The sequence below is a fragment of the Dipodomys ordii genome, unplaced genomic scaffold (assembly GCF_000151885.1).
Source record: "Dipodomys ordii isolate 6190 unplaced genomic scaffold, Dord_2.0 Scaffold9, whole genome shotgun sequence".
In the NCBI taxonomy this organism is placed as follows: domain Eukaryota; kingdom Metazoa; phylum Chordata; class Mammalia; order Rodentia; family Heteromyidae; genus Dipodomys; species Dipodomys ordii.
This window is the reverse complement of record NW_012267225.1, coordinates 13,689,292-13,696,629: the sequence shown is the minus strand read 5'-3', so window position 1 is coordinate 13,696,629 and position 7,338 is coordinate 13,689,292. Positions and strand designations below refer to the sequence as shown.

The 7,338-nt window shown below is 42.7% G+C and overlaps 1 protein-coding gene across 1 annotated transcript in view; it reads right to left on the bottom strand.

Moving 5' to 3' along the window:
- Positions 1–7,338, bottom strand: part of Ube2v2 (ubiquitin-conjugating enzyme E2 variant 2) — a 37,304-nt gene that overhangs the window by 29,663 nt on the left and 303 nt on the right. The window lies entirely within an intron of this gene.

Here is a 7,338-nt window from a genome sequence, read left to right as displayed (position 1 = left end):
AAAAAAAAAAAAAAAAGAACATTTGGGCTGGGAAGGTGGCTCAGTGGTGGAGTGCTTGCCTTGTATGCATGAGGCCCTGGGTTCAATTCCTTAGCACCACATAAGCAAAAAGAAAAAAGCCGAAGTGGCACTGTGGCTCAAGTGGTAGAGTGCTGTCCTTGAGCTGAAAAGCTGAGGGACAGAGCCCAGGCCCAGAGTTCAGGCCCCACAACTGACAAAAAAAAAAAAGAGCTTCACAAACTTTCCTGCCCAGGCTGGCTTTGAAGCACAATCCTCAGCTCTCAGTCTTCTGAGTAATTTCACAGGTGCCCAGTAAATCAGCTTTTCAAAGACAAGTTTTCAAATATTTAATCATATTTATTCTGGTCTGCATGATTTATATCTACTTCATTGATGCTTTATGTTAAGCAACTAGCAAAATAACTGGACAAAGTGTATGTTTCCATACACAGGCATTCTGTGCTGCAAATGGTTTCCATATATATTAAGACTGCCTTATTCACTTATTTACATGGTTTCAGCTGTACACAGTCAAAAACTAAAACTTTTTCTTTAAAAATACCTTTCAATTGGGCTGGGAAGGTGGCTCAGTGGTAGAGTAGTTGCTTTGCATGCATGAGGCCCTGGGTCAATTCCTCAGTACCACATAAGCAGAAAAAGCCAGAAGTGGCGCCATGGCTCAAGTGGTAGAGCGCTAGCCTTGAGCTGAAGAGCTCAGGGACAGCACCCAGGCCCAGAGTTCAAGCCCAATGGCTGGCAAAAAAAAAAACCTTTCAAAACCAAATATTTATAATTCCCACAAGTACATTTCACAGCTTAGTTGGCATAAAGCTCTCATGAATCCTATTATCATCAGTTGTGGTAAAAATTATTTCCTTAGAAGTGGCACCGGCTAGCCTTGAGAGAAAAAGCTTAAGGACTGTGCCTAGGTCCCAAGTTCAAGCCCTAGGACTGACACTGGCACATGCACACGACATACATACAAATCATTACTTTGCCCTTGATTTTATAAAAATATCTCCCAAAAAATGCAAAGTAAAACTCAATGTGCTTAACTGAAGTGATAAAGTATGAGTTAAGGTCTGCTGAAAGGTAGCATGCCTTTAGAATAGGTTGGGCAGCCTTAGGGGAAACTAATGAATCAAGAATCTACAGTATAGTAGTGAACACTGTATCCCCTAAGCATGAAAATTTCCCTCAATAGCAATATCCTGGTAATATCCTCCTTGGTATCTTCATGCCTATGACATCAAGGATTTACCTTATATGAATTTCATGTACTACCATTGTTCAAACTTCAGCTACCACAGTATACTACTGCTCTTTTGTCCACAAATCACTATGCAAAATAATAGATACATATGTGTTAACAGGTGCTCTTTTTTCTAGTATGTTAATAACAAGTCACTGATTATCCATTATCAATGTGCAAGCAAAAATGTATTGTGGAAGGGGTGCTGTGGCTCAAGTGGTAGAGTGCTTGCCTTGAGCTGAAGAGATGAGGGACAGTGCCCAGGCCCAGAGTTCAGGCCCCATGACAGACAAAAAAAAAAAAAAAAGGAAAGGAAAACAATGTTCAAACTTTTTTGTGTATGTGCACTAGGATTTCAACTTAGGGAGCTTTGCTGGGCAAGCACTATACACTTGAGTCATGCCCTCTAGCCCCTACTCTTGGAAAGCTTTTTATGAAGCTATATAAAACTTGCCAGGCACCAGTAGCTGACGTCTATAATCCTAAACTCAGGAAGTTGAGATCTCAGGATCTTGGTTTGAAGTCATCCAGGGCAGAAAAACCCTGTAAGAATCTTATCTCGGGGGGCTGGGAAGGTGGCTCAGTGGTAGAGCGCTTGCCTTGCATGCCTGAGGCCCTGGGTTCGATTCCTCAGCACCACATAAGCAAAAAGAAAAAAAGCCAGAAGTGGAGCTGTGGCTCAAGTGGTAGAGTGCTAGCCTTGAGCTGCAGAGCTGAGGGACACTGCCCAGGCCCAGAGTTCAGGCCCCACGACCAGACCCTCCCCCCCAAAAAAAAAGAATCTTATCTCAGGCTGGGAAGGTGACTCAGTGGTAGAGTGCTTGCCTTGCACGCATGAGGCCCTGGGTTCGATTCCTCAGCACCACCTAAGCAGAAAAAGGCTGGAAGTGGCACTGTGGCTCAAGTGGTAGGGTGTTAGCCTTGAGCTGAAGAGCTGAGGGGCAGTGCCAGGCCCTGAGTTCAAGCCTCACAACTACACACACACACACTTTGCCAGTGGCTCACATCTATAATCCTAACTACTCAGGAGACTGAGATCCAGAGAACAGTGGTTTGTAGCTAGCCTGGGGCAGTAAAGTTTGCCTCTACCTACAAAATTACCACAGCAGACTCTGAATTTAAACTGCCTGCCTAACAAGCAGAGGGCCTGAACTCAAACCCAACACAGCAAAAATAAGTGAATAAACATTAAGTAAATTATGATTTAAACATATAAGCCTCTTCTATTATGACTCCCAAGTTCTGTCCATATTCAAACATTTTTATCTTAATAGGAGGAAAGCAAGGATTAACAAGTAAATTCCCAAGTGGCACAGTATCCTGTTGAGGGCAGTAGGGAAATCAAAACATGGTTAAAAAGTAATTTTTTCCAGTATTAACAATTCTGCCCACTTCTGAAAAGGATAATTAAAAGGGTTTACTTTTTTTCTGATCTTATTGTACAGCTCTGCAATCAAAGAAAAAATATCTTATTTTTCTGAACCTCTCATTACTTACACATTTTATAAACATCTGCACTCAAAAAGTCCCACTCTAAGCCAGGCGCTGGTGGCTCACGCCTGTAATCCTAGCTACTCAGGAGGCTGAGATCTGAGGATCGCGGTTCAAAGCCAGCCCGGGCAGGAGAGACTGTGAGACTCCTATCTCCAATAAACCACCAGAAAACCGGAAGTGGTGCTGTAGCTCAAGTGGTAGAGCGCTCGCCTTGAGCTGAAGAGCTGAGGGACAGCGCCCAGGCACAGAGTTCAAGCCCCACGGCCGACCAAAAAAAAAGTCCCACTCTAAATGGAAAAAAAATTAAAATATTTCATGTTACAATGCAATGTGGTATAGATAAGGTCCATAGGGTAGAGATTACATACAAACTAATGAAATATGCATTACAGTATGAACTTTGGCTAATGTCAGTATTGAATATGAGGTATAAGAAACTCTTTGGTATCTTCATTTATTCTAAATCTAAAACTAAGCCAGGAGTCAGTGGCTCACACCTGTAATCGTAGCTAGTCAGGAGCCTGATGCTCAAGGTTCTAAGCCAGCCAGGAAAGTATGTGAGATTCTTATCTCCAATAAATTACTCAGAAAAAGCCGGAAGTGGCACTGTGGCTTAACTGGTAAAGCATTAGCCTTGAGCAAAGAAACTCGAGACAATGCCCAGGCCCAGAATTCAAGCCCCAGAAACAGCAAAAACAAAAACAAAGTCCTAAAGCTGTTTTTTAAAAGGACTTTATAATATAAATTAATAGTTTTTGAGATAGACTACCTCAGAGTGGCCTAATATTGGAGAGAGCACTGAATTCCAATGCTACCTTGATCACTAACCAAATATGTATGAACTTTTATTTCTTTGGGTTCTCAGGGGGGTTTTTTGTTTTTAGTTGTTTTTTTTTTTAATTTGCAAAGTCAGAGGGCCAAGAGGTATGGTAAAGTGTTTTACCTTAAAAGTTTAAGTCTAATTTGAATTATTTCCCTCAAATTTTTTTCCATAAAGGAAAGCATATGACTTAGATATTGCACAGATTTTGAAATACTTTAATAAAGATCAAATATAGTCATTAATATGTTTCTTTTTAAATGTAGTCATTAAACTCAGAAGGCAAGTAATAGAATGTTAGCCTAGCAAATACGAGGTGCTGAGTTCAAAGCCCGGTACTGGTTAAAAAAACAAAGCAGGCGCCAGGTGCTGGTGGCTCACACCTGCAATCATAGCTACTTAGAAAGCTAAGATCTTAAGGATCAAAGCCAGCCCAGGTAGAAAAGTCCTCATGAGACTCTTATCTCCAATAAACCATTCAAAAACGGTAAGTGGAGCTGTAGCTGAAATAGTAGAGGGCTAGCCTTGAGCACAAAGAGGCTCAGGGACAGTGCTCAGGCCCTAAATTCAAGCCCTACACTGACCAAAAAAAAACAGCTGGGTACTGATGGCTCATGCCTATAATCCTAGCCACTCTGGAGGCTGAGATCTGAGGATCATGGTTTGAAGCCAGCCTGGGCAGGAAAGTCCGTAAGACTCTTTTTTTTTTTTGGGTCCGGTTGTGGGGCCTGAACTCTGGGCGCTGTTCCTCAGCTCTTCAGCTCAAGGCTAGCACTCTACCACTTGAGCCACAGCGCCACTTCTGACTTTTTGTCTTTTTTGCTTATGTGGTTCTGAGGAATCGATCCCAGGGCCTCATGCATGCAAAGCAAGTGCTCTACCACTGAGCCACCTTCCCAGCCCCATAAGATTCTTTTTTTTTTTTTTTTTTGTCGGTCGGGGGGCTTGAACTCTGGGCCTGGGCGCTGTCCCTCAGCTCTTCAGCTCAAGGCGAGCGCTCTACCACTTGAGCTACAGCACCACTTCCGGTTTTCTGGTGGTTTATTGGAGATAGGAGTCTCACAGTCTCTCCTGCCCGGGCTGGCTTTGAACCGCGATCCTCAGATCTCAGCCTCCTGAGTAGCTAGGATTACAGGCGTGAGCCACCAGCGCCCGGCTCCCATAAGACTCTTATCTACAAATGTATGCATTATCCTGCCCATGTAATTGTAACTCCTCTGTACAGCATGTTCACAAATAAAATAAAAATTTTAAAAAAAAAGACTCTTATCTACAATGATCCACCAGAAAACTGGAAGTGATGTTGTGACTCAAAGCAATAATTGAGCCCTAGTCTTGAGCAGAAGAGCTCAGGAACAAAGCCTAGGCCTTGAGTTCAAGCACCATGACCTCCTTCCTCCCCCGCCCCCCAAAAAACCATAATCATCAGGTTGTAGCTGTTGGTTTTCCTATCTCTCCCCACTCTGCTATTATTGGCCAACTAAACAACTATTTGCCAAAATTCTACATCTTAGAGGAAATATATGTATATTACATCCATCTAGTTTATCTGCTTCTTAATTTTAAACCAAATGACAGGTTTTTTTTCCTTAAACATAAAGGTACCATTTCCTTCTTATGTACCAAAAGTAAACAATACGAAAGTAAAACTAATAGGATATCAAAACAATTCATTTCAAGCCAGGTGTTCATGGCTCATGACTGTAACTGAATTTACTCAGGAGGCTGAGATCCAAGAATTGTGGTTCAAAATCAGGCCAGGCAGAGAAGTCTGTAAGACTTTTTTTTTGTCTTTTCTTTTTTGATACTGGGGATCAAACCCAGGATATTTCATGGCCACTGAGCTATATCTCAGTCCTGTGAGACGCTTATCTCCAATTAATCACCAAAAATCCAGAAGTGGATGCAGTACAAGTAGTGCTAGCCTTGAGCAAAAGATGCTGAGGGACAGTGCCCAAGCCAAGTTCAAGCTCCACGACCAGCAAGCAAGAAAAAAAACAAACAACAAAACAACAAAAAACCTCAACTGTCTGAACCGTATCACCTTCATGCCAATGCTCAAAGGAGGATAAAATTGTAACAGAACATTGAAACAAACCAGAAAACAGACTTAATAGGCATCAATAACTTATCTATCTTGTTTGCAATATATATTCAACTTCCCAAGAGAACTTTTTAAAAGCAGTTAACAAAGTATGTGACACTGGGATCATCTACCTCTGGTCTCTAAAATACTTTCAAACATTCTCTCATCCATTTAATGTTAGAAAAATGCCATTTTTAAATAAGTAATGTAATCACACAAAATAAAAACTGAAATTAAGATGTCTCATTTTGCCGGGCACCGGTGGCTCATGCCTGTAATCCTAGCTAATGATGAGGCTGAGATCAGAGGATCACGGTTCAAAGCCAGCCCTGGCAGGAAAGTCCAGGAGACTCTTATCTCCAATAAACCACTAGAAAACCGGAAGTGGCACTGTAGCTCAAGTGGTAAAGCACTGGCCTTGAATGAAGAGCACAGGGACAGCACCCAAGCCCAGAGTTCAAGCCCCACAACCGACAAATTAAAAAAAAAAAAAAAAGATGTATCATTTTGGGCCAGGTGTTGGTGGTTCGTGCCCATAATCCTAGCTACTCAGGGGGCTGAGATCTGAGGATTGCAGTTCAAAACCAGCCCATGGAGGAAAGTCCAGACTCTTATCTCCAATTAACTACCAGAAAACCGAAAGTGCTGCTGTGGCTCAAGTAGTAGAGCACTAGCCTTGAGCATAAAAAGTTCAGGGACAGTGTCTGGGCCCTGATTTCAAACCTCATGACCTACTTTAAAAAAAAAATGTATCATTTCATTACTTTTCACGAAACTACAGGTACTGAGCACAACTCCTGGAAAGGCCTGGTCTCATTCACAAATACATACTGAGGTACAGTAATTAAACTCGTAACATTAAATGACAATTTAGCAGTTGACTCTGAATCCAAGAACCCTGAAGTCTTTCCCCAAAGCCGGGATACCTAGATTGTCACCTTTGATACCTACAAATAATAAAGATGAAACTTAACAATAAACATGCAGAATGTAGCTAGAGGGTTCCTTATAAGAAGAATCACTGTCCATTCAAAGCCTTCCACTTTAGTACAGATTTAATCATCTACTTATTATACAACGATGACATGAAATATGAAGTCACACTATTCTACAATCTAGCTTCCAAAGAGACTTTGAGGAAAAAAAACACATCTTAGGCTATCGTTTTTAAATAGTAAAGCATAGAAACTCTTAAAACATTTCAACTTGACATTTTTTTCAATGCCCAGCGAGGCTCGGTGCTACTACGACTTAATCTGCCGATGGGACACCAAAACCTGGCCTTCAGTTCTAGAGAGGAGCTGGACGTATTTTTATCTAAGGAACCACTTGTTCTACAATCAACGCTCAGTTTGCTCGGTATTTGGTTTTGTTTTCTGTTTCCCTGATGCACTGTAGTGTTTTTCACTCAGGTGAAAGAAAAAAAAACAAAAGGCAACCTGCATTTAGCAAGGTGAGAATAGTCATCGCTCCCTTATCCATGGAGCACCGGTGCTCTTCGCCTCCGTCCTCCGCCCGCACCCAGCTCGAGAGGCGTCCCACGAACAGGGCCGCTCAACCCGGCCCAGCAGCCTCTGGCCCCAGCCTCCGCTGGTGCCCGAAGGGGCCACCTGCCCACCTGGGGCCTCCACGGCGCCTTGCGCCCACAGCCCGGGCCCGCGTCCGCGAGGCCCCGCGGGTGCACGA